The sequence below is a fragment of the Maniola jurtina genome, chromosome 25 (assembly GCF_905333055.1).
Source record: "Maniola jurtina chromosome 25, ilManJurt1.1, whole genome shotgun sequence".
NCBI classification, from domain to species: Eukaryota; Metazoa; Arthropoda; class Insecta; order Lepidoptera; family Nymphalidae; genus Maniola; species Maniola jurtina.
Window position 1 is genome coordinate 4,191,629 of NC_060053.1, and position 10,031 is coordinate 4,201,659.

Genomic DNA, 10,031 nt, shown 5'->3' on the forward strand with positions numbered 1-10,031 from the left:
ATAGGCCACTTTTTAGCCCGAAAAATCAAAGAATCCCCACGGAATTTTATAAACCTATATCCACGCGAACGAAGTCACGGGCCTCAGCTAGTATTGAATAGGATAGAAAAGAATAAAAGCTTTATCATTCGTATTTCCAGACCAAAACAGACTTTAATACCTATATTTGTCTAGATTGTTATCGTGCATCATATCTTTCTGGTGAGAAGTTTTTTAATTAGTGCTGCTATTATGTGATTGGTTTAAGTTGTTATATTATGCATCAAATCTTACTGCATTAACAGGGCTCTCCCCATCCCTTACTCCATACAATCGTAGTTCCAATTTCATTTGAATATTAAGCAACCAAAGTCCATGAAATTTTGCAGACATAGTCTAGAAACTAATATCTATGCCTGTGGTGTTTTAAATTTTTCTAAAAATATGGAGTTTAAAAATTACAGGGGCTCAAAGATTTGTATGTGAATTTTTAAGACCGCGTAACTTTGAAACCGAATATTTTAACAGAAATCTGGAAAACCACAGGCATAGATATTAGTTTCTAGAATATGTCTGCAAAATTTCATGGACTTTGATTGCTTAATATTCAAATGAAATTGGTACTACGTTTGTATAGAGCGAGTGACGGAGAGACCCCTCTTAAAACGTTGCGAGCAGTTTGTTGTGATTAGTGATGATATTATGTGATTGCTTTAAGTTGTTACAATATTATCATGCATCATACTTTTGCAGAAAGACTTCAGTAAACAGTTTGTTTTTCAATGTGATATGGTTCAAGATGTGATTGGTTTAAATTATTATTAACACGCAAGATATCTTCTTAAGTAGGTACATAAAAATTTCTGTAAGCAGTACTTTGTTGCTATCCGTGATGTTATTATGTGATTGCTTTAAGTTGTTGTATCCATTCCAATATGTGGGTGTGTGTTGTGCCTTAGATCGATATCTACCACAGTAGATTCGTATCTATTAACAGATTGATAAATAATTGCTTGATAACGATTCTAATGACACAGAACCAATCAGTCAAATAGAAATAGCTCTTATGGTAGACTATACAATAGAAGGTAACGGATAATCCGGTTGATTGAAACTCAAACGTGCTCTACACAGTGTAAGGGGGATAAACATGTCGTTAAGACCGTATGAAGCGAGTAGAATTTACACGGAATTGGTAGCTTAGAACAATGTATTTCTATCTTACCTAGAAATTCTGTCGTATCATTATACCAAGAACGTTATAGAGACAGTTATAATTTAATAATAATATTGGAATTAAAAAATTTATCAAAAGAAAAATAAAACCGACTTCAAACACTAAAAAGTAAAAAATGTTTTTTGTTTAGCTACACGTGTAATGTACCTAGGTATGAAGTCGGGCGAGCTTCACTCTTGAATTTCTAATTTTGTTTTATTATTTTTGCCCGCGGCTTCGCCCGCGTGGATATCGGTTTTTTAAATCCCGTAGGAACTATTTGATTTTCCGGGATAAGACGTAGCCTATGCCCTTCCTTCCTTTGGGATGTATCCCAAGTCTGTACCTTTCATTAAAATCAGTTCAGCGGTTGGGCCGTGAAAACGTAGCAGACAGACAGACAGACAGACAGACACACTTTCGCATTTATAATATTACCTAGTATGGATGTCGAAAAACAATGTTTTTCATATAAATATTTTCAAAGGTGTGTAAATTCTGCCTATCCGGACTTATGGTGTGTGGCCAGCATGGTGGACTAAACCTTAAACCTCCTCATTGACCGGTGCTATCAGTAGTGAGCCGGCAATGAGTGGACGATGATGATGATCATAAGCTGGGAACTGTTGGACATGAGCGGCAAATGACCGTGTTCTGTAGATATGCAAGAGACCTCTCTTCTTCTTCTCTTCTTCTCTCTGCCCGGCTAGCATGGGTAGTAGATAAAAATCATATCCCCCAATTATATCCACTGATGTCATACAAATCAGTGGATATAATCGGGGATATAATTTTTATCTACTGCCCATGCTAGCCGGGCTGGGCTGGTGTCCGCACTTAAACGTTTCCATCTGTTATGCGTGCGTTGCCCCTCCCCGCCGAAGTCTTCACTCCAGCTATCCAAGCTCGTTCCAGAAGCCGAGTAGACCGCCCAGTTTGCCGAGGGCTTCATGAAGTGAGGTTGGAAATTCAAGAGACAATGACTCTAAATCAACGTACCTAATGGATTATCTCCTGAACTTTCCTAAAGAGACATCAAAATCAAAAGCATACAAAATAGGGGAAAACTAATAAATATTAAACAAGATAGAGTCATGAATAATTTCATCGCACGCCCTCACTAGCATTAGGCAAAGAAAAAAGGAAAAGAGAAAAAAAAAACAATTGGATAGGTACTGAAAAACAATGATATGGTAATATTTGACGAATAATACACAAGGATAAAGTAAATAATTCATGTCGTATTAGAGACGCCGTGGGAGGAATCAGACGGTGCGTATGATGAATAAAATCCATATCCATACTAATATTATAAATGCGAAAGTGTGTCTGTCTGTCTGTCTGCTAGCTTTTCACGGCCCAACAGTTTAATTGATTTTGATGTTGATGACAGACTTAGCTTACATCCTGGAGAAGAACATAGACTTTTTATCCCGGAAAATCAAAGCGTTCCCACGGGATTCTTAAAGGCCCATCCGTTTAACCGATTTATATGTTTAATACAAATTAAGCTTGCATCCCGCAAATTGACAAAACCAGGTTTTTATCCCGGAAAATCAAGAGATCCCACGGGATTTTTTAAAACCTAAATCCACGCGGACGAAGTCGCGGGCATCATCTAGTCAATAATAAATGCTAAAGTGCGTCTATCTGTTCGTCTGTCTGTTACTTTTTCATGGCCTAACCATTGAACCGACAGAGTTGAGTTATGTCGGCTTCTATGGTTCTCCTACAGATCTCCTGATTTCTGATTTGATAAATTCCAAGCATTTCTCTCCATCCATACTCCATCCACCACTTCCATCTCCACTCCATCAACGCTCTGCTCTTTTTTTATTTTTATTCAGATACAAGTTAGCCCTTGACTGCAATCTCACCTGGTGGTGAGTGATGATGCAGTCTAAGATGGAAACGGGCTTACCTGGAAGTAGATATAGTTTGTAAGGAATTTTTGTGTCTATATGAATAAACAAATTTAAAAAAAAATGCGAGCATACGAGAAGGCGGGTCACCTGGTGTTAAGTGATTACCGCCGCCCATGATCATTTGCAGCACCAGAGGTACCGCCGTTGCGTTGCCAGCCTTTCAGGGACTTGTTAGTCCCATGTTGTAGTGAGTGTTAGTACAAGTGAATACAAATTGTAATCACTATGTAATCTTAGCTAATAACACAATGACACTTTAATGCCCGCAGTCTGTGTGTTCAAATCTTGAGACACTCAGTAATGTCACAATCAAACCCTTCTCAAAACAGCTGCCGGGAAGATTAATATGGCCAATGATAATAGGGTACTGTGAAATAGCTCTTCTTAAGTTATTAAGAAAATTCCGGGAAATATTAAACGATCTTCAAACAAACATAGTACGTATTTATATTTATTTAACAAGGAATAATATATTATATGTTACGCCTACCAAGATACCTACTTACAATACATATATAAATTATTTTGAATCTGCCTGTACATATACAAAATTATAAGTACGAAAGAGTGTCTGTCTGTTAGGTACCGTTTTACAATCCATCCATATAACCGATTATGACGGTTATAGAGATAGCTTGCATCTCGAAAAAGGAAATACGTTTAAATGGATTTTTAATAGTTCATTCATCTAACGCATTTTGAATTTTTTTTCATAGATACTCGTCGTCATTTACTTTAGCTTCAAAGCTGACCGTCTTTCATACAAACTTTCATCCCCTATATCATATCCTCTTTAGAGGTAAGATTTCCAAAAATGCTTACTCAGTGAGTTATAAAAGAATCTACGCCCTACTTACTGTCAAAATTTTAAGTTTCTAACCCCAGTGGCTTGGATTGTACGTTGATAAATCAGTCAGTCAGTGTATATGTGTATACCTAGATTATCTAGGTCTACGTTCAAACTAGAAAGAAATCTATCTAGGCTAGATAGATTTCTTTCTAGTTTGAACGTAGACTGTATTATATGAACTTAGACCTTCACTCTTTAGACCTAAATCAAAACCAAAACAGACTTAATAAACATCAGGATAAAATATTATGTTTCTTCCCCTCAAACGAGTGAATGCCTACGACGGAAAAGAAACCTACTGTCAAAATTTCAAGTTTCTAACCCCAGCGGTTTGGATAGTGCGTTGATAGGTCATTCAGTCAGTCTTAGAAAGATTTCTTTCTAGTTTACAACACACTAATATTATAAAAGCGAAAGATTTTGTGTATGTGTGTATGTTTGTTACTCTTTCACGCAAAAATACTAGACAGATTTGGCTGAAATTTAGAATGTAGATAGATTATACCCTGGATTAACACATAGGCTACTTTTTATCCCGGAAAACTAATGAGTTTCTACCGAATTTTTAGAAAACCTATATCAGCTAGTAATATTGTATTAACATATACCCTAAATCAAAACCAAAACAGACCTAATAAACTAAAGCCGTATCAGGGTAAAATATGTTACCTCCCCCCAAACGAAGGCCATTAGGGAGGGAAGTGGCTTCGATTTCCTTTATTGCGCCCCATAAAGGTGTTAAGCCAGTAGTTGTTATAATAAACGGGGCGTTACGGGCCTCGTACTCACGTTTTACGGTGGAATAGTTTTTGTAATAAACACGTATGGGGAATAGGAATTGGTCTATTACCTATTGTATTGTAATATCTGACCTGGTACTGTCCCAGCTATTTGCAGGTTAAATTTCAGATTTTTACTGATTGTTTTTTGGGCTCTGGGTTCCGACATTCCTTCATTCAGCTTCACTTATGTCACTCCTTTTCCCTTCTATTTTCTTTTTAAAAATTCTAAAATATAACGTAGACTCCAGGTTATATTTTTTTTGTATTTGATTCCCTTGTCTTGACAGACAAACAGACAGACAACGAAGGTATAGGGTACTTTTTTCATTTGAGTTACGAAACTTTAAAAAAATACCTACTTATCAATATTTTAACCGCATTATCAATGGTAGCAGTACATAATGTGAAGAGCAGTAACTAGTCATTATGCAAATTGTCCAACTCCATTTTGTACCAATGTTATTTACCTCGGACCGGTTTGCCTAATTTTGTCATTACTCAAATGAATCCGCGTCCAGTTCGCACAAAGACTAGGCATTTATGGGCGTTTAACAATTTAATCGTTATTGATTATGTCCGCAACGCTATTAATTATTTTGTGCGGATTTGTAATAGAATTACCACATTGTATAAAATTTGTAATAGAATAGGTAAGTATATAGATTTTTGAATCTATCCGATTTCAGTTTATATTGGGCCTGTTTCGAAAATTATCTCTTGTTATCTAAAGTTATTGTATGTCGGTACTGAGTATTCGAATTTGTTTATCTAGGTGCTTAGGTATCAAATACATCTAATAAGTATATTTTATACTGCTTTGTTTAAAACCGTACCTATAGGCCGACTGACATACAGTAGTTTCTGAGATAGGCGAGAACAGACAGCTAAAATGGCCGGGAGAATTTTTTATTAGTACTTAGGTACAATTCTTATTAGTGACAGTTATAATAATTTTGTTCCCAATTTAATTACAGCCAGGGCGCGGCGGCCCATTTCAAGGAAAACTAAGCGAAATATGCAGGAATACATTATATTATATTTTTTTCCAAAGTATTATAAACTCTTTAGATCAGTGGGACGGCAATCCAACACGACCAGAGAAAAATCAGACTATCTTACTTGCTATCCAGGCAAAGTTGTGACATCGCTTACTACCCAACACTGAGCTACTGAGAAAACCCAAGTTTTTTTATAGCCCGACCCAGGAATTGAATCTGAACCTGAGCTAAATATGTTAGCCACAAGACAGCCCATTAATGATTAAAAAAATTGGTCAAGTGCAAGTCGGATTTGCACAATAAGAGTTCCGTATCATCGTACAATAATATTTTTTTTAAACTATTATGGCGCTTATTTTGATTTTTTTTATATTTTTATTATAGCAGCAATAAAAATAATCATTCTGTGATTTTTCAACTCTCTATCTATTACGGTTCACGAGATACAGCCCGCTGATAGACAAACAAACGGACGGACAGAGGAGGCTTAGTAATACGGTTTCGTTGGCATCCTTCGGGTAGTCGAGCTGAAACAAATCTACATCTACTCCTTTCGGCATCATCCGTATACAAGTGTAAATTAAAAATTTACAACACCCCCGACAAGTAAAGGTTACAGTAACTAGAAAAGAGCTGATAACTTTCAAACGGCTGAACCGATTTTTTTGGATTATAGCTAAGAACACTCTCGATCAAGCCACCTTTCAAACAAAAAAAACTAAATTAAAATCTGTTCATTCGTTTAGGAGCTACGATGCCACAAACAGATACACAGATACACACGTCAAACTTATAACACCCCTCTTTTTGGGTCGGAGGTTAAAAAGCACTGATCAAGTTCATAATTTCCAAAGCTTCTAACCACGAACCAATATCGACTCATTAATTATTGCGCTTCCGAGAGTGCTTTCAAAATAATCCGCTTTATTTCACTGTCTAAATTATGAATCAGATATGCTTGCTTCCTTTCAAAGTGTTTTATTATGGAAAATACTTGTTAAGAGAAAAGTGGTCTATGCCTTAAGTGGCTTTTTTGCATAAGCAAAATTCGATAAAATGCTCTATACAATATTGTTTTAGGTCTCGTATCTATTAGAGAGTGTTCACACCTAATGTAATGTTAGCCGCCGCTTGTGAGTAGACGCACTATGATCCACAGTGTGAAAGTGCAATCAGACTGCATTTTTAGTTCACGCTATGCCTACGCGTTGTAGTTACGTAGGTAATCAGCATCAGATATGCTTTCTTCCTTTCAAAGTATTTTGCTATGGAAAATACTTGTTAAGAAAGATGTGATCTCTGCCTTAAGTTTCTCAGTAGCTGTACTGCACCCCTTGGACGTAGAAAGCTGATATAAGGGTTCTCTTTATAATGTAGACAAAAAATAACGCGAGTTTAAAAAAACTCATGGAAGCGAAGCCGCGGGTGGTCACTAATCTCTAACTGAACCAAATTGATGGGTTTCAAAAATCTAAAATTAGGTACCTTCTTAGTGACTTCACTTTACACTGTTACATGTGGAAATTCATAGCACCCATTTTTAGAAGTTTTAATTTAATTAAGGTCCTGCATAATCTCAAGTATGTATTACCAGTCAGTCAACTTCTTTATAAATATAGATATTCTATAAATTCTTATTAGATATTACCTAACTAGAGAATGCCCGCGACTTTGTCCGCGTGGATTTAGGTTTTTAAAGATCCCGTGGGAACTGTTTGATTTTCCGAGATAAAAAGTAGGCTATGTCCGTCCCTGGGATATAAGCTAACCTTGTACCAAATTTCGTCATAATCGGTTAAACTGTTGGGCCGTGAAAAGGTAGCAGACAGACAGACAGACAAACTTTCGCATTTATAATATTATGATAAAATGTATAGGTACAACTATTTTCTTTGTAAAGAAATCGAATCAAAAACAGTCACAAGTAAATTAAAGTAAGAAAATAACAAATTCCTTTTGTAACTTTGTGAAAGTCCCTTAAAAGCTTAATGAGACCCAAACTCAGATGGGAATTAAAAAAGGGAAAGGATCCGAAAATACCTCGCAAAGAACCTTTGAATAAGAGTTGTCACTTAGCTGTTAACAACTTAGTGGGAGAGCACATCACCGACTTTTTGTTTCCAAACTTTTTGTATTGTCGCCTATCATTTGCACTCATGAAAAGCTATAATTACATTACAAGACACAATTTAAGCAACTTTAAATGTGCATGTCTTGTAACGAAATGTTTAAAAGCACGGCTCAAAAATATAAAATTGCAACATTAATAAAAGACATCTATTTATAAAATAAATTTAATCTAAATTAAAACTAAATAATTTAATAAAAACTAAAATAAATTAATGAAATCTAAAACCTCATCCAAACCACGCAGTGAGACATTGTACCCAATATTCTGGAAGCATTTGGATTGCCAAACCACTAATTCTTAGGCCAAGCTAGTTATCATCTCTTGGATCCCCGATTGAGATGATAACTTTTTTGAAAACTCTTTATAAAAGCTGAGACTCTTTCTATACAATAAATTTTTCTTATCAATGTGACGAGGTCTCCGAAAAATTGCGCACCTTCATGTTTTTCTATACAATACTTTTTGTTGAGCCACATGTATTCAGTGTGTCTTTGCGCTTAGAGTTGTCACTTGTTAACAACTTAATTTGCGAAGCACGAATTTTCATAGATGCAAAACCCGAATTAACCCGCCACCGGGGGTAAAGAGGTCATTTTAAGAATAAATAATGAGTTACCCCGGATACCTTACCAGCCTTACCTCAATTAACGTGGTGTTCAAATTAATTTATTTTCATTAGGGGTTCCTGTGGAGAACACGAAAAAGTATTGGGCTAATGGCCCCAAAATACCATAATCCCCATAATCACCATCATGATCAACCCACTGCCAGCTCAATACTGAACACGATTCTCCTCTCAGAATGTGAGAGGGGCTTGGCCATCGTCTACCACGCTGGCCAAGTGCGGATTGGCAGACTTTACACACCATCACACTTAATATTATAAAGGCGAAAGTTTGTATGTGTGTGTGTGTATGTTTGTTACTCCTTCACGTAAAAACTACGAGACGGATTTGGCTGAAATTTGGAATGGAGATAGATAATATCCTGGATTAGCACATAGGCTACTTTTTATCCCGGAAAATTAAAGAGTTCCCACGGGATTTCGAAAAACCTAAATCCACGCGGGCGAAGTCGCGGGCATCGGCTAGTTGAGAATATTATGGAGAACTCAGGCATTTAGGTTTCCTCGCGATGTTTTCATTCACCATTAAAACAAGTGGTAATTGCTTAAAATGTACATAACTCCGAAAAGTTAGAGGTGCGTGCCTGGGATTGAACCTCCGAACTCTGGAATTGGAGGTGGAATTCTTAACCACTAGGCTATCAAGTCCCTGTGATGACATAACATGGGTCCGAGAGTCGAGCCTGACCGTTTACTTTGGTCCTCATAAGAAAGCTTACAGTCACTCAGTGAGCAATGGAGAGAGCTACTCGTATGCTTGGATTTTTTCAACGTGATCAAAACAGGATTAATAAGAAAAGTCATATGCAAGACCGTAGCATGTTGAAGTCCCTAGAAAATACCTACTATCACTGACCCATCAATGCTGATAATATGTTATTAACCGACCCAAACAGAGGGGTGTTATAAGTTTGACGTGTGTATCTGTGTATCTGTGGCATCGTAGCTCCTAAACTAATGAACCGATTTTTGTTTTTTTTTTTTGTTTGAAAGGTGGCTTGATCGAGAGTGGTCTTAGCTATAATTCAAGAAAATCGGTTCAGCTGTTTGAAAGTTATCAGCTCTTTTCTAGTTACTGTAACCTTCACTTGTCGGGAGTGTTATAAATTTTGAATTTACATTTGTTTGGCTTATCAACTTGTCAGATAAAATCAGAAGTTCTGAGAAAATATACTTCCAAATCCGTACTAAGTAAATTAGCTGGGTGAGGGGTCCATAAAATAGGTTGCAATATAAAAGATAATAGATTCCAAATTAGCAAACCGGTTAATAATAGAGTCCCCGGAGTGAATATTGTCGGGTTGGCAGCATCTTGCGGGAAAGGGTCGAATTTGGTTTGATATCGGCACACCCCCGAGATAAGATTAGGCGTTAAATTATTATGGATGGATTCACAGATTTTGGAATAGGAATAGAAATAATGAAGGAGATCGAGCATTTTATTATTACAGCCAGTGTTTACCTACTTTTAATAACTACGTTCAATATAACAAAAACTTCCTATAACGTGGACTTTAGTTCAATT